We start from the raw sequence: 18,633 nt of genomic DNA, 5'->3' as shown, positions 1-18,633 counted from the left end.
TTGATAGCCTGTCTGCGGTCCCTACTTTAAATACTCCTCCACTCACCACCACCAAGCTGCCTGCCCGTGTATCCATGTAACCGCTGTAAAACTGCCATGAGCCTATTGTTTGTTATTTTAGGCCTTTGATAGCCTGTCTGCGGTCCCTACTTTAAATACTCCTCCACTCACCACCAAGCTGCCTGTGTATCCATGTAACCGCTGTAAAACTGCCATGAGCCTACTGTTTGTTATTTTAGGCCTTTGATAGCCTGTCTGCGGTCCCTACTTTAAATACTCCTCCACTCATCACCAGCTGCCTGCCCGTGTATCCATGTAACCGCTGTAAAACTGCCATGAGCCTATTGTTTGTTATTTTAGGCCTTTGATAGCCTGTCTGTGGTCCCTACTTTAAATACTCCTCCACTCACCACCAAGCTGCCTGTGTATCCATGTAACCGCTGTAAAACTGCCATGAGCCTATTGTTTGTTATTTTAGGCCTTTGATAGCCTGTCTGCGGTCCCTACTTTAAATACTCCTCCACTCACCACCACCAAGCTGCCTGCCCGTGTATCCATGTAACCGCTGTGAAACTGCCATGAGCCTATTGTTTTTTTATGTTAGGCCTTTGATAGCCTGTCTGCGGTCCCTACTTTAAATACTCCTCCACTCACCACCACCAAGCTGCCTGCCCGTGTATCCATGTAACCGCTGTAAAACTGCCATGAGCCTATTGTTTGTTATTTTAGGCCTTTGATAGCCTGTCTGCGGTCCCTACTTTAAATACTCCTCCACTCACCACCAAGCTGCCTGTGTATCCATGTAACCGCTGTAAAACTGCCATGAGCCTACTGTTTGTTATTTTAGGCCTTTGATAGCCTGTCTGCGGTCCCTACTTTAAATACTCCTCCACTCATCACCAGCTGCCTGCCCGTGTATCCATGTAACCGCTGTAAAACTGCCATGAGCCTATTGTTTGTTATTTTAGGCCTTTGATAGCCTGTCTGTGGTCCCTACTTTAAATACTCCTCCACTCACCACCAAGCTGCCTGTGTATCCATGTAACCGCTGTAAAACTGCCATGAGCCTATTGTTTGTTATTTTAGGCCTTTGATAGCCTGTCTGCGGTCCCTACTTTAAATACTCCTCCACTCACCACCAAGCTGCCTGTGTATCCATGTAACCGCTGTAAAACTGCCATGAGCCTATTGTTTGTTATTTTAGGCCTTTGATAGCCTGTCTGCGGTCCCTACTTTAAATACTCCTCCACTCACCACCAAGCTGCCTGTGTATCCATGTAACCGCTGTAAAACTGCCATGAGCCTATTGTTTGTTATTTTAGGCCTTTGATAGCCTGTCTGCGGTCCCTACTTTAAATACTCCTCCACTCATCACCAGCTGCCTGCCCGTGTATCCATGTAACCGCTGTAAAACTGCCATGAGCCTATTGTTTGTTATGTTAGGCCTTTGATAGCCTGTCTGCGGTCCCTACTTTAAATACTCCTCCACTCACCACCACCAAGCTGCCTGCCCGTGTATCCATGTAACCGCTGTGAAACTGCCATGAGCCTATTGTTTTTTTATGTTAGGCCTTTGATAGCCTGTCTGCGGTCCCTACTTTAAATACTCCTCCACTCACCACCACCAAGCTGCCTGCCCGTGTATCCATGTAACCGCTGTAAAACTGCCATGAGCCTATTGTTTGTTATTTTAGGCCTTTGATAGCCTGTCTGCGGTCCCTACTTTAAATACTCCTCCACTCACCACCAAGCTGCCTGTGTATCCATGTAACCGCTGTAAAACTGCCATGAGCCTACTGTTTGTTATTTTAGGCCTTTGATAGCCTGTCTGCGGTCCCTACTTTAAATACTCCTCCACTCATCACCAGCTGCCTGCCCGTGTATCCATGTAACCGCTGTAAAACTGCCATGAGCCTATTGTTTGTTATTTTAGGCCTTTGATAGCCTGTCTGTGGTCCCTACTTTAAATACTCCTCCACTCACCACCAAGCTGCCTGTGTATCCATGTAACCGCTGTAAAACTGCCATGAGCCTATTGTTTGTTATTTTAGGCCTTTGATAGCCTGTCTGCGGTCCCTACTTTAAATACTCCTCCACTCACCACCAAGCTGCCTGTGTATCCATGTAACCGCTGTAAAACTGCCATGAGCCTATTGTTTGTTATTTTAGGCCTTTGATAGCCTGTCTGCGGTCCCTACTTTAAATACTCCTCCACTCACCACCAAGCTGCCTGTGTATCCATGTAACCGCTGTAAAACTGCCATGAGCCTATTGTTTGTTATTTTAGGCCTTTGATAGCCTGTCTGCGGTCCCTACTTTAAATACTCCTCCACTCATCACCAGCTGCCTGCCCGTGTATCCATGTAACCGCTGTAAAACTGCCATGAGCCTATTGTTTGTTATTTTAGGCCTTTGAAGCCTTTCTGCGCTCCCTCCTTCCACTAGTCCTCCACTGACCAGACCACTGCTGCCCGTGTACCCCTGGAACCAATTTTAAAGTGCCTACAGCCAGCCCATTTTATTGTGTTAGGCCTTCGAAGCCTGTCTGCGGTCCATACTTCCACTAGGCCTCCACTGACCAGACCACTGCTGCCCGTGTACCCCTGGAACCAATTTTAAAGTGCCTACAGCCAGCCCATTTTATTGTGTTAGGCCTTCGAAGCCTGTCTGCGGTCCATACTTCCACTAGGCCTCCACTGACCAGACCACTGCTGCCCGTGTACCCCTGGAACCAATTTTAAAGTGCCTACAGCCAGCCCATTTTATTGTGTTAGGCCTTCGAAGCCTGTCTGCGGTCCCTCCTTCCACTAGGCCTCCACTGACCAGACCACTGCTGCCCGTGTACCCCTGGAACCAATTTTAAAGTGCCTACAGCCAGCCCATTTTATTGTGTTAGGCCTTCGAAGCCTGTCTGCGGTCCATACTTTAAATACTCCTCCACTCACCACCAAGCTGCCTGCCCGTGTATCCATGTAACCGCTGTAAAACTGCCATGAGCCTATTGTTTGTTATGTTAGGCCTTTGATAGCCTGTCTGCGGTCCCTACTTTAAATACTCCTCCACTCACCACCACCAAGCTGCCTGCCCGTGTATCCATGTAACCGCTGTAAAACTGCCATGAGCCTATTGTTTGTTATGTTAGGCCTTTGATAGCCTGTCTGCGGTCCTTACTTTAAATACTCCTCCACTCACCACCTAGCTGCCTGTGTATCCATGTAACCGATGTAAAACTGCCATGACTGCCTACTGTTTGTTATTTTAGGCCTTTGATAGCCTGTCTGCGGCCCCTACTTGCAATACTCCTCCACTGACCACAATGCTGCCTGGAGTGCCTGCCTGTGTATCCATGTAACCGATGTAAAACTGCCATGACTGCCTACTGTTTGTTATTTTAGGCCTTTGATAGCCTGTCTGCGGCCCCTACTTGCAATACTCCTCCACTGAGCACAATGCTGCCTGGAGTGCCTGCCTGTGTATCCATGTAACCGATGTAAAACTGCCATGACTGCCTACTGTTTGTTATTTTAGGCCTTTGATAGCCTGTCTGCAGCCCCTACTTGCAATACTCCTCCACTGACCACACCAATGCTGCCCGTGTACCCCTGGAACCTATTTAAAAGTTCATAGAGCCTAGTTATATATTTTATTTACTATTAATAAGGCCATGATGGACTACGCTGTACCACGCTACAAGCTAACCAGTCGACACTTCTTTTGCGAGAAAAGCCATCCCAACCCTCCACCAGCATGTAGAAGACCGCATTGTCCATGCACTCTGGCAATCTGTGAGTACAAAGGTGCACCTGACAACAGACGCATGGACCTGTAGGCATGGCCACGGAAGATTACGTGTCCATTACGGCGCAATGGGTTAATGTGGTGGATGCATGGTCCACAGGGGACAGCCTACTAAGTCTGTCTGCAGTCCCTAATTCAAATTGTCCTCCACTGTCTAAATCGGAACTTCCACCTTCTGGCTTTCGGCCTATAGTATCAGAAATTAAACTGCATTTGGCCTTCAACTTTGGTTAGGGCCTACTAACGGCTTCTGCCCCTCCCTGGTGTTGTCCTCAACTAAATAAAGCTGAGCTTCAACCTTCCGGCTCTCATTAAGTGGTTTTTAAAAAAAAATGGTGGTTAGGGCCTACTAACGGCTTCTGCCCCTCCCTGGTGTTGTCCTCAACTAAATAAAGCTGAGCTTCAACCTTCCGGCTCTCATTAAGTGGTTTTAAAAAAAAAAAAAATGGTGGTTAGGGCCTACTAACGGCTTCTGCCCCTCCCTGGTGTTGTCCTCAACTAAATAAAGCTGAGCTTCAACCTTCCGGCTCTCATTATGTGGTTTAAAAAAAAAAAATGGTGGTTAGGGCCTACTAACGGCTTCTGCCCCTCCCTGGTGTTGTCCTCAACTAAATAAAGCTGAGCTTCAACCTTCCGGCTCTCATTAAGTGGTTTTAAAAAAAAAATGGTGGTTAGGGCCTACTAACGGCTTCTGCCCCTCCCTGGTGTTGTCCTCAACTAAATAAAGCTGAGCTTCAACCTTCCGGCTCTCATTAAGTGGTTTTAAAAAAAAAAAAAATGGTGGTTAGGGCCTACTAACGGCTTCTGCCCCTCCCTGGTGTTGTCCTCAACTAAATAAAGCTGAGCTTCAACCTTCCGGCTCTCATTAAGTGGTTTTAAAAAAAAAAAAAATGGTGGTTAGGGCCTACTAACGGCTTCTGCCCCTCCCTGGTGTTGTCCTCAACTAAATAAAGCTGAGCTTCAACCTTCCGGCTCTCATTATGTGGTTTAAAAAAAAAAAATGGTGGTTAGGGCCTACTAACGGCTTCTGCCCCTCCCTGGTGTTGTCCTCAACTAAATAAAGCTGAGCTTCAACCTTCCGGCTCTCATTAAGTGGTTTTAAAAAAAAAATGGTGGTTAGGGCCTACTAACGGCTTCTGCCCCTCCCTGGTGTTGTCCTCAACTAAATAAAGCTGAGCTTCAACCTTCCGGCTCTCATTAAGTGGTTTTAAAAAAAAAAAAAATGGTGGTTAGGGCCTACTAACGGCTTCTGCCCCTCCCTGGTGTTGCCCTCAACTAAATAAAGCTGAGCTTCAACCTTCTGCTCCAAATTACCATTTTAAAAAATGCAATAGGCTTTTCCGGCCTACTAAAGGTGTCTGCCCCTCCCTGGTGTTGTCCTCAACTGAACAAAGCTGAGCTTCCACATTCTGGCTTTCGCCCTATACTATCAGATATTAAACTGCATTTGGCCTACTAGTGTGGTTAGGCCCTTGAAACAGTGTCTGCTGCTCTTGGGTTTGCTACTCCACTGAACAAAGCAATGCCGCCTGTTTAGTCCTGTTACCAATTTTGAACTGCATGTAGCCTACTTTATTCTTTGGCCCTATATCTGTTTCCTCCTCATCCTGCCCATTGCCCAGCCACTGCTAAATGAGTCTGCTGGTACATTGACCTAGACCACTACATTCCCCTTGTACTCTACACAGCCAGAATCTGTCCCTGCTGAAAGTAAGGTTCCCCTTCCCGCATGTTATACCACCTTACACAGGGACAAAGAGGAAGGTGCAGATGAAAGTGCAGGTTCCTTCATCAGGTGGGGGGGCATACTCGTTGGCGACGTCACTGGCACAGGGCCCCTCAGAGTACGCAAAAGTGTCGCTGCTGGTGGGAGGCGCCCCCGCCATGCAAACACACCGCCGTACTTTGAGGGGCCCTGTGCCAGTGGCAATGCGAACGAGTGGGCCCCCCCTGCTTGCTCAGGATCACAGCACTTGCAACTTTTAAATACTTACCTTTCCCTGCAACACCGCCGTGACGTAGTCCGCATTTCCTGGGCCCACGAAAAACTTGAGCCAGCCCTACTCCCCCCACAACTTTCCCCCAATTCCCTATGCCCAACTATTATTATACAGTTAATTAAGATTGGCAAGCTTCAGAAACAAGAATGGATGTTTTTGGCATTAAAATGGGCACTGTAGGTGTTTTCCTGGCCTCCACTCACTGCCGACTATGCTTCCCCATTGACTTGCATTGGGTTTCGTGTTTCGGTCGATCCCCGATTTTTAGCGATAATCGGCCGACTGCACTCGACTCGACTCTGGACAAAATCGGGTTTCCCAAAACCCTACTCGATCTTAAAAAAATGAAAGTCGCTCAACCCTAGTGTTTAGTTCTGTGTTTGCAAGGAGCATAATGAAAAGAGCCACCTTTTCCTTTTGCATCTTTTGTGCTGCACAAGCTGGCTCTTTCAGCTACAAACGCCTTGGGTGGGGGGTTAAGGTTCCCTTTCGACTTTCTCCAATCAGGCTTCGGCCTACATTGTGTTCCTCTGCTTCTCCTGCTGTCCCTGGGCTCCAACACCGCTAGTTGTTGCCTAGTAGTGCTGTACGCACAGTCCCAACAGTCGCTCCTCTGTTATTGGGGTTCAGTAACGTCAGCTGTTCCCCTGCTGTGTGTGTGGCAATCCCTCCTATCTCCTCCACCTCCTCCTCCTCCTCCTGTCCCTGGGCTCCAACACCGCTAGTTGCCGTCCAGAAGTGCTGTCCGCACAGTCCCAACAGTCCCTCCTCTGTTATTGGGGTTCAGTAACGTCAGCTGTTCCCCTGCTGTGTGTGTGGCAATCCCTCCTATCTCCTCCACCTCCTCCTCCTCCTCCTGTCCCTGGGCTCCAACACCGCTAGTTGCCGTCCAGAAGTGCTGTCCGCACAGTCCCAACAGTCCCTCCTCTGTTATTGGGGTTCAGTAACGTCAGCTGTTCCCCTGCTGTGTGTGTGGCAATCCCTCCTATCTCCTCCACCTCCACTTCCCCCTCCTGTCCCTGGGCTCCAACACCGCTAGTTGCCGTCCAGAAGTGCTGTCCGCACAGTCCCAACAGTCCCTCCTCTGTTATCGGGGTTCAGTAACGTCAGCTGTTCCCCTGCTGTGTGTGTGGCAATCCCTCCTATCTCCTCCACCTCCTCCTCCTCCTCCTGTCCCTGGGCTCCAACACCGCTAGTTGCCGTCCAGAAGTGCTGTCCGCACAGTCCCAACAGTCCCTCCTCTGTTATTGGGGTTCAGTAACGTCAGCTGTTCCCCTGCTGTGTGTGTGGCAATCCCTCCTATCTCCTCCACCTCCACCTCCCCCTCCTGTCCCTGGGCTCCAACACCGCTAGTTGCCGTCCAGAAGTGCTGTCCGCACAGTCCCAACAGTCCCTCCTCTGTTATTGGGGTTCAGTAACGTCAGCTGTTCCCCTGCTGTGTGTGTGGCAATCCCTCCTATCTCCTCCACCTCCCCCTCCTGTCCCTGGGCTCCAACACCGCTAGTTGCCATCCAGAAGTGCTGTCCGCACAGTCCCAACAGTCCCTCCTCTGTTATTGGGGTTCAGTAACGTCAGCTGTTCCCCTGCTGTGTGTGTGGCAATCCCTCCTATCTCCTCCACCTCCTCCTCCTCCTCCTGTCCCTGGGCTCCAACACCGCTAGTTGCCGTCCAGAAGTGCTGTCCGCACAGTCCCAACAGTCACTCCTCTGTTATTGGGGTTCAGTAATGTCAGCTGTTCCCCTGCTGTGTGTGTGGCAATCCCTCCTATCTCCTCCACCTCCACCTCCCCCTCCTGTCCCTGGGCTCCAACACCGCTAGTTGCCATCCAGAAGTGCTGTCCGCACAGTCCCAACAGTCCCTCCTCTGTTATTGGGGTTCAGTAACATCAGCTGTTCCCCTGCTGTGTGTGTGGCAATCCCTCCTATCTCCTCCACCTCCACCTCCCCCTCCTGTCCCTGGGCTCCAACACCGCTAGTTGCCGTCCAGAAGTGCTGTCCGCACAGTCCCAACAGTCCCTCCTCTGTTATTGGGGTTCAGTAACGTCAGCTGTTCCCCTGCTGTGTGTGTGGCAATCCCTCCTATTTCCTCCCCCTCCCCCTCCTGTCCCTGGGCTCCAACACCGCTAGTTGCCGTCCAGAAGTGCTGTCCGCACAGTCCCAACAGTCCCTCCTCTGTTATTGGGGTTCAGTAACGTCAGCTGTTCCCCTGCTGTGTGTGTGGCAATCCCTCCTATCTCCTCCACCTCCACCTCCCCCTCCTGTCCCTGGGCTCCAACACCGCTAGTTGCCGTCCAGAAGTGCTGTCCGCACAGTCCCAACAGTCCCTCCTCTGTTATTGGGGTTCAGTAACGTCAGCTGTTCCCCTGCTGTGTGTGTGGCAATCCCTCCTATCTCCTCCACCTCCACCTCCCCCTCCTGTCCCTGGGCTCCAACACCGCTAGTTGCCATCCAGAAGTGCTGTCCGCACAGTCCCAACAGTCCCTCCTCTGTTATTGGGGTTCAGTAACGTCAGCTGTTCCCCTGCTGTGTGTGTGGCAATCCCTCCTATCTCCTCCACCTCCACCTCCCCCTCCTGTCCCTGGGCTCCAACACCGCTAGTTGCCGTCCAGAAGTGCTGTCCGCACAGTCCCAACAGTCCCTCCTCTGTTATTGGGGTTCAGCACCGCCAACTGTTCCCCTGCTGTGTATACGGCAACGTGTACTGCGACCGCCACGCAGGCACAACAAGTTAAATTTAAGGGAACCTGCCCCCCCCAGGCGTTTGTTACTGAAGGAGCCACCTTGTGCAGCAGTAATGATGCAAAGGGAAAAAGTGCCTCTTTTCGTGGTGCTCCTTGCACATGCTGAACCTAACAGTTATGAAAAGTGTCCCCTCCTACCGTGATACCGTCCGGTTGGTGGAACTTTCCTTTGTGATGTGACGCAGCACAGCCGTCATTCTTACCCCCTTGGCGCCGTGCGCCGCCTCCTCAGCGTTGTTTGAATCAGTCCCGGAGCCTGCGCTGTTAGGTTAGCCCTTGGCCATGCACACATTTTGCGCTGCCCGTCTTCTGACATCATTTGGTGTCAGACTGGCTGCGCCTGTGCAGCCGCGCTGGACGAGATCCCGCCTCGTACTGTCTTCTGATTTAATCCCACTGGGGGCCTGAGATCCATGGACATGCTCAGTGCATATCTGAACCTCCACCTCTCACTCATCTCCCTACGGCTTCTTCAGACTGTGCGGTGTCAGCTGGTCCCTAATAGCATGCCACGGCTGTGACACCGCACAGTCTGAAGAAGCCGTAGGGAGGGGAGTGAGAGGTGAGGATATGCACTGCGCATGGCCACGGATCCCAGGCCCGCGGTGGGATTACATTAGACGACACTGCGAGGCGGGCTCTCGGCCAGCGCAGCCGCACAGGCTCAGCCAGTCTGACACCAAATGATGTCAGAAGACGGGCAGCGCAAAATGTGTGCATGGCCAAGGGCTAACCTAACAGCGCAGGCTCCGGGACTGATTCAAACAACGCTGAGGAGGCGGCGCACGGCGCCAAGGGGGTAAGAATGACGGCTGTGCTGCGTCACATCACAAAGGAAAGTTCCACCAACCGGATGGTATCACGGTAGAAGGGGACACTTTTCTTAAGTGTTAGGTTCAGCATGTGCAAGGACCATAATTAAAAGAGCTAAGTTTACCTTTTCCAGCATTAGTGCTGTACACGATGGCTCTTTCAGCTACAAACGCTTGGGGGGGGGGGTTAAAGTTTCCCTTTCAACTTGCTCCAGTGCAGGCTTCGGCCTACACTCTAATCCCTCTCCTCCTCCTGCTGACCCTGGGCTCTAACACCGCCAGTTGGGGCCCAGATGTGCTGGCTGCACAGAGCCAAACACCAGCCAATGTGTCAGTGGGGTTCAGCACCGCCAGCTGTTCCCCTGCTGTGTAGCCGGCAACGTGTCCTGCAAACGCCACGCAGGCACAAGAACTGAAATTGAAGGAAACCTGTCCCCCCTCCCAGAGGCGTTTCTACGTTTTACAGCCACCTTGTACGACAGTAATGCTGCATGTGTGCAAGGTGGCTCAGAAACTTATTCTCCTTGCCCATGTTGAACTGAACACGTCTAAAATGAGTCCTCTGCGACCATTAAAACGTCCCTCAGGTGTGATTTTCCTTTGTATTGACACGCAACAAGCTCCTTGGTAGCGCTGACCGTCTTCTGGCATCATTGTTTGGCTGCCTGCGCCTCTGCGGCCGCCTTGCCCCACACAACGCCCCTCGGTGTCTTATTTATTTGGACTGCGAGGGTGTGATTGATGGGCATGAACGGTGCATTTCTTCGCCTGTCCCTCATCTCCTTCCGCCTTCTTCGGACTGTGCGTCTTCATGGCCGTGGCATGCGATAAGGGATCAGCTGACGCCGCATAGTCTGAAGCGGGTGTAAGAACCCAAGCGAGAGGCGAACATATGTACTGCGCCAGGCCATGAATCCCAGCCCCGCAGTGTTTTAACAATGTTAAGACACTGCGGGGCTGGGATTCATGGTCATCGCAAACCGCAACGGCCGACATTACATGATGTCAGAGGATGGGCAGCGCTAACAGCGCAAGGCCAAGGGATAACACAAAAGCGCAGACTCCTGTGCAACAAATAACGATGCTCAGGAGGCCGCGCAAAGCACCAAGGTGGCATTTTTGCCAGCTGTACTGCGTCTCATTACGAACTCCCGCCTCCAACACAGTTTGACTGTATAAAGGGCTAAATGTTATACGTGTTTCATTCAGCATGTGCAAGGAGAAACATTAAAAGAGCAACCTTTGACTTTTGCAGCACTGCTGCTGCATAAGCTGTGGCTCTTCTACTTTGTAACACCTGAGGGGGGGTTAAAGGTTACCTTTAAAATTGGTTCAATTAGGCTTCGGCCTACACCCTGCTCCCCCTGCAGAGCCTGGGCTCTAACACCACCAGTTGGGGCCCGGTACTGCTAGCTGCACAGAGAAAAACACCAGCCAATGTGTCAGTGGGGTTCAGCACCGCCAGCTGTTCCCCTGCTGTGTAGCCGGCAACGTGTCCTGCAACAGCCACGCAGGCACAACAGACCCAAAGCTGCCGCCAGTGCAGGCTTCGGCCTACACTCTGCTCCCTCTCCTCCTCCTGCTGACTCTGGGCTCTAACACCGCCAGTTGGGGCCCGGTACTGCTAGCTGCACAGAGAAAAACACCAGCCAATGTGTCAGTGGGGTTCAGCACCGCCAGCTGTTCCCCTGCTGTGTAGCCGGCAACGTGTCCTGCAAAAGCCACGCAGACACAAGAACTGAAATTGAAGGGAACCTGTCCCCCCTCCCCCAGGCGTTTGTATGTTTTACAGCCACCTTGTACAGCGGTAATGCTGCATGTGTGCAAGGTGGCTCATAAACTTATTCTCCTCGCACATGTGGAACTGAAAACACGTCTAAAATGTGTCCTCTGTGTGACCATTAAAACGTCCCTGAGGTGTGACTTTCCTTTGTAATGACACGCAGCAACCCCCTTGGTAGCACTGCCCGTCTTCTGACATCATTGTTTGGCTGGCTGCGCCTCTGTGGCAGCCCTGCCCGACACAACGCCCCTCGGTGTCTTATTTATTTTGACTGCGAGGGTGTGATTGATGGGCATGAGCAGTGCATATGTTCGCCTGTCCCTCATCTCCTTCCGCCTTCCTCAGACTGTGCGGCTTCATGGCCGCGGCATGCAATAAGGGATCAGCTGACGCCGCACAGTCTGAAGCGGGTGTAAGGACCCGAGTGTGAGAGGCCAACATATGTACTGCGCCAGGCCATGAATTTCAGCCCCGCAGTGTTTTAACTATGTAAAGACACTGCGGGGCTGGGATTCATGGTCATCGCGAACCGCAGCGGCCGACATTAAATGATGCCAGAAGATGGGCAGCGCTAACAGCGCAAGGCCAAGGGATAAAACGACAGCGCAGACTCCTGTACAGCAAATAACAACGCTCAGGAGGCTGCGCCCAGCACCAAGGTGGGATTCTTGACATCTGTGCTGCGTCTCATTACGAAGGGAACTCCCGCCTCCAACACAGTTTGACTGTATAAAGGGCTAAATGTTATACGTGTTTCATTCAGCGTGTGCAAGGAGAAACATTAAAAGAGCAACCTTTGACTTGTGCAGCACTACTGCTGCATAAGCTGTGGCTCTTCTACTTTGTAACACCTGAGGGGGGGTTAAAAGTTACCTTTAAAATTGGTTCAATTAGGCTTCGGCCTACACTCTGCTCCCCCTGCAGAGCCTGGGCTCTAACACCGCCAGTTGGGGCCCGGTACTGCTAGCTGCACAGAGAAAAACACCAGCCAATGTGTCAGTGGGGTTCAGCACCGCCAGCTGTTCCCCTGCTGTGTAGCCGGCAACGTGTCCTGCAACAGCCACGCAGGCACAACAGACCCAAAGCTGCCGCCAGTGCAGGCTTCGGCCTACACTCTGCTCCCTTTCCTCCTCCTGCTGACTCTGGGCTCTAACACCGCCAGTTGGGGCCCGGTACTGCTAGCTGCACAGAGAAAAACACCAGCCAATGTGTCAGTGGGGTTCAGCACCGCCAGCTGTTCCCCTGCTGTGTAGCCGGCAACGTGTCCTGCAAAAGCCACGCAGACACAAGAACTGAAATTGAAGGGAACCTGTCCCCCCTCCCCCAGGCGTTTGTATGTTTTACAGCCACCTTGTACAGCGGTAATGCTGCATGTGTGCAAGGTGGCTCATAAACTTATTCTCCTCGCACATGTGGAACTGAAAACACGTCTAAAATGTGTCCTCTGTGTGACCATTAAAACGTCCCTGAGGTGTGACTTTCCTTTGTAATGACACGCAGCAACCCCCTTGGTAGCACTGCCCGTCTTCTGACATCATTGTTTGGCTGGCTGCACCTCTGCGGCAGCCCTGCCCGACACAACGCCCCTCGGTGTCTTATTTATTTTGACTGCGAGGGTGTGATTGATGGGCATGAGCAGTGCATATGTTCGCCTGTCCCTCATCTCCTTCCGCCTTCCTCAGACTGTGCGGCTTCATGGCCGCGGCATGCAATAAGGGATCAGCTGACGCCGCACAGTCTGAAGCGGGTGTAAGGACCCGAGTGTGAGAGGCCAACATATGTACTGCGCCAGGCCATGAATCCCAGCCCCGCAGTGTTTTAACTATGTAAAGACACTGCGGGGCTGGGATTCATGGTCATCGCGAACCGCACCGGCCGACATTAAATGATGCCAGAAGATGGGCAGCGCTAACAGCGCAAGGCCAAGGGATAAAACGACAGCGCAGACTCCTGTACAGCAAATAACAACGCTCAGGAGGCTGCGCCCAGCACCAAGGTGGGATTCTTGACATCTGTGCTGTGTTTCATTACGAAGGGAACTCCCGCCTCCAACACAGTTTGACTGTATAAAGGGCTAAATGTTATACGTGTTTCATTCAGCGTGTGCAAGGAGAAACATTAAAAGAGCAACCTTTGACTTGTGCAGCACTACTGCTGCATAAGCTGTGGCTCTTCTACTTTGTAACACCTGAGGGGGGGTTAAAGGTTACCTTTAAAATTGGTTCAATTAGGCTTCGGCCTACACTCTGCTCCCCCTGCAGAGCCTAGGCTCTAACACCGCCAGTTGGGGCCCGGTACTGCTAGCTGCACAGAGAAAAACACCAGCCAATGTGTCAGTGGGGTTCAGCACCGCCAGCTGTTCCCCTGCTGTGTAGCCGGCATCGTGTCCTGCAACAGCCACGCAGGCACAACAGACCCAAAGCTGCCGCCAGTGCAGGCTTCGGCCTACACTCTGCTCCCTCTCCTCCTCCTGCTGACCCTTTGCTCCAACACTGCTAGTTGGGGCTCTAGGAAGACAAGCTTGAATAGGTCCCCATCCTGGTTCCAGCACCGTCAGCTGGTTCCGGGCAGAGCCTTTGGCTTAGGTGCCTCCTTCTGGGTATCCGAGTTCCACCAACGTCAGGTGGTCCTTGGTAGTGCTTTCAGCACGGGTACCTCCTGCTTAGAAACCGGGTTCCAGTAACATCAGCTGGTCCTCGGTAGTTCCATTGGCTCTTGGACCTTCGGCTACCCATCCGGGTTCCAGTACCGTCAGCTGGTTCTCGGCAGTGTCTTTTGCTCTTGTACCTTCTGCTCCGCATCCTGGTTCCAGTACCATCAGCTGGTTCCGGGCAGAGCCTTTGGCTTAGGTGCCTCCCTCTGGGTATCCGAGTTCCACCAACGTCAGGTGGTCCTTGGTAGTGCTGTCAGGCACGGGTACCTCCTGCTTAGTAACCGGGTTCCAGTAACGTCAGCTGGTCCTCGGTAGTTCCATTGGCTCTTGGACCTTCGGCTACCCATCCGGGTTCCAGTACCGTCAGCTGGTTCTCGGCAGTGTCTTTTGCTCTTGTACCTTCTGCTCCCCATCCTGGTTCCAGTACCGTCAGCTGGTTCCGGGCAGAGCCTTTGGCTTAGGTGCCTCCCTCTGGGTATCTTGAGTTCCACCAACGTCAGGTGGTCCTTGGTATTGCTTTCAGCACGGGTACCTCCTGCTTAGTAACCGGGTTCCAGTAACGTCAGCTGGTCCTCGGTAGTTCCATTGGCTCTTGGACCTTCGGGTAGCCATCCGAGTTCCAGTTCCATCAGCTGTTTCTCGGCATTTTCTCAGCCTTCTTGTACCTTCTGCTACATTTCCAAGTTCAAGACCCTAAAGACGACGACCCGGAAGACCACCCCTAAGATGACGACGACACCAGAGACGACGACCACTGAGATGACGACGACCCTGGAGACGATGACCCTGAAGACTACCCCGATGACGACGACCCCGGAGACAATGACCCTGGAGACGACGACCCTGGAGACAACGACGACATGGGAGACCGAGAAGCAGAAGAACAAGAGGCTGCAGAACAAAGAGCAGAAGAACATTAAGCATAAGACTAAATATCAGAGCAAAAGATATTATCTAAATTATAAGCAGAAGAAGACTAAGCAGTGTATGGGGGTGAGTCCGTTCCTCCTCGTGGTGCCCCTGGATAAAGCCTGATGCTGCAGGCCAAACTGAACGCGGACAAATGTAACTCTTTTGTAACAGGCAGAACGGAAGGTGTAATCTTCAAACTTTTATAGATAACAACTACGGGAATGCCTGTCACAAATAAGAATATGATGAAGAAGTTGAATATGAAAAAGATAATAGTTAAATAAAAAGAATATGAACAATGTAAAAAAAAAAAAATATAGGTAGAAGAAGAAGATGAATAAGGTGAAGATAGTTGATGTCAAAGAAGCTGATGATGAGGATAATGAAGAAGAAAGTGGGAGAAGTAAAAAAGAAGGTGAAGGACGTGGAAGTAGTGAAACATCAATATCTGAAAAAAAATAAAATAAATAACATAGTCAAAATCTTTCTAACGCGGAACGTCATAAAAAAAATAAATAAAAACCTGCTATTCTATTTGCTTGGGCTAAACCTCTGTGCCTTTAATGTCTCCGCCACCTCCCCCAATACATCCTACATTATTCTTAGTTGTTTTCCTTCATGTAGAATTTACCTACAAGGAAAGAAAGGGTTTATTTTAATTCCGATATTTTCGTCCCATTGACTTGCATTGGGATCGGGTATCGGTATCGGATTAGATCCGATACTTTGACGGTATCGGCCGATACTTTCCGATACCGATACTTTCCGATATCGGAAGGTATCGCTCAACACTAGTGATGACTGAAACTGTTTTTCTTTGGTCTATGTTAGATGGTATTGATGATGTTGCTGCTCGAAACTGCTTTTCCAGATATGCATCAGTTGGTCTGGACTGCAGTTGACTTTGTCTAATGACAAGTTTTTTTTTTAAAGAACTGCAGTAAGTTGTTGCGAACACAGATGTATATTACACTGCATGTCTTGCTCAAAGTGATAAATTTATTACTACTCACATTGCATTTATAAAACTCTATCAGGGGGAGACCTGCAATATATAAATCACAAAGAAGACACTGCATATATATCACATAGAATACACTGAGACTGCTGTATATACGCGACATAGGAGAGAAAGATACTGCTGTATGCATCACATAGGATACATAGAGAATGTTGTGTATACTCAATAGACAGGAGAAACTGAAACTGTTCTGTACATAACAAAGCATACAATGAGTCTTCTGCATATACATCATATAGGATACACTGAGACTGCTGTATAAAGCATAGGAGACACTGAGATTGCTGTATATACATCACAAAGGTTATACCAAGACTACTGTATAAATTGCATAGGAGATATGAGACCTCTGTGTTTACATCACATAGGAGACACCAAGACTGATGTATGTACATGAACGGGTAGTGTGGTGAGTACTCTTGTTGAGATCTGAGGTGCTGGTGAAGTGGGATAGCAATCCTCGTAATAGAGTAATGTTCAATCACTGCACACACTTGATAGATGCTTGCGAAGACAAGCATCTATCTAGAGTGTGCGGTGATTGAACATTACTCTGATGTATGTACATCACATAGGATTCACTGAGACTGTTTATACATCACATAGGAGACACAAAATAATGGGCCTCATATAATGCACCATACAGAATAATGTCCTCATATAATGCTTCATGCAGAATAATGGGCCCCATATAATGCTTCATACAGAATAATGGGCCCCATATATTGCTCCATACAGATTAATGAGTCCCATATAATGCTGCATATAGCATACTGGGCCCCAATATATTATTCCATACAGAATAATGGGCCAAATATATTGCTCCATATAGAATAATGGACCCCATATAATGATCCATACAGAATAATCAACCACATGTAATGTTCCATACATAATAATGGGCCTCATGTCATGTTCCATATAGAATAATGGGCATCATATAATACTCCATAAAGAATAATGGGTCCACTATATTGCTCCATAAAGAGTAATGGACCCCATATAATGCTTCATACAGAATAATTAACTACATACATTGGGTATGGAAAGTATTCAGACCCCTTCAAATTTTTTACTCTTTGTTTCATTGCAGCCATTTGGTAAATTCAAAAAAGTTAATTTTTTCTCATTAATGTGCACTCTGCACCCCATCATGAGTAAAAAAAAAACAGAAATGTAGACAGTTTTGCAAATTTATATAAAAAAGTAAAACTGAATTATCACATGGTCATAAGTATCCAGACCCTTTGCTCAGTATTGAGTAGAAGCACCCTTTTGAGCTATTACATCTTCTTGGCAATAATGCAACAATTTTTTCACACCTGGATTTGGGGATCCTCTGCCATTCTTCCTTGCAGATCCTCTCCAGTTCCGTAAGGATGGATGGTGAACGTTGGTGGACAGCCATTTTCAGGTCTGTCCAGAGATGCTCAATTGGGTTTAGGTCAGGGCTCTGGCTGGGCCAGTAAAAAAATGGTTACACAGTTGTTCTGAAGCCACTCTTTTGTAATTTAAGCAGTGTGCTTAGGGTTATTGTCTTGTTGGAAGGTGAACCTTCGGCCAAGTCTGAAGCCCAGAGCACTCTGGAAGCGGTTTTCATCCAGGATATCTCTGTACTTGGCCGCTTTCATGTTTCCTTCAATGCCAACCAGACGTCCTGTCCCTGCAGCTGAAAAACACCCCCGTAGCATGATGCTGCCACCACCATATTTCACTGTTGGGATTGTATTGGGCAGGTGATGAGCAGTGCCTGGTTTTCTCCACCCATACTGCTTAGAATTATCACCAAAAAGATCTATCTTCGTCTCATCAGACCAGAGAATCTTATTTCTCATAGTCTGGGAGTCCTTCATGTGTTTTTTATCAAACTCTATGCGGGCTTTCATATGTCTTGCACTGAGGAGAGGCTTCCGTCGGGCCACTCTGCCATAGAAGCCCGACTGGTGGAGGGCTGCAGTGATAGTTGACTTTGTGGAACTTTCTCCCATCTCTCTACTGCATCTCTGGAGCTCAGCCACAGTGATCTTGGGGTTCTTCTCCACCTCTCTCACGAAGGCTCTTCTCCCACGATTGCTCAGTTTGGCTGGACAGCCAGGTCTAGGAAGACTTCTGGTGGTCCCAAACTTCTTCCATTTAACCCCTTAACGACCGCCGATACGCCTTTTAACAGCGGCCGCTAAGGGTACTTAAACCACAGCGCCGTTAATTAACGGCGCTGTGGAAAAAGTGAATAGCGCCCCCCAGAGTCGGATTTACTCTCTTTTCCCCAGAGAACATGATTCGGGGTTTTTTTACCGACCCCCGAGTTGCGATCGCCGGTAATTAACCGTTTACCGGCGGTCGCAAAAAAAAAACAAAAACGCGATTTGTCATTTAATTTCTCTGTCCTCCGATGTGATCGCACATCACAGAAATGTCCCCGATAGCCCCAGATAGCCCCCCAATACTCACCTACCTCCCCCGGAGCTCCTCGTGGCTCCCGATGGGCGCCACCATCTTTTTCCGGGGAAATAATGGCGGGCGCATGCGCAGTGCGCCCGCCGCCCGGCACCCGGATGTTCTTTGGGGTCTCGGCTGCCGGGGGTAGCCGAGACCCCAAAGAACATGATCGGGGTCGGTTTTTACCGACCCCTGTTTTGCGATCGCCGGTAATTAACTGTTTACCGGCGACCGCAAAAAAAAAAAAAAAGCGATGTCATTTCTCTGTCCTCTGATGTGATCGCACATCAGAGGACAGAGAAATAGGGGGATTCGGGGACCCTGTTATACTTACCGTTGTCCCTGGGTCCTCCTGCTTCTTCTGCTGGCCGCCGGCTTCTTGCTTCGGTAAGAAAATGGCGGGCGCATGCGCAGTGCGCCCGCCATAATCTGCCGGCCGGCAGAAGAAAATTCTTCCTCTTTTTTTATTTTGGTC

This window comes from Ranitomeya variabilis, chromosome 2 (assembly GCF_051348905.1).
Source record: "Ranitomeya variabilis isolate aRanVar5 chromosome 2, aRanVar5.hap1, whole genome shotgun sequence".
NCBI classification, from domain to species: Eukaryota; Metazoa; Chordata; class Amphibia; order Anura; family Dendrobatidae; genus Ranitomeya; species Ranitomeya variabilis.
The sequence above is the reverse complement of the archived record's forward strand: the minus strand, read 5'-3'. Positions refer to the sequence as shown.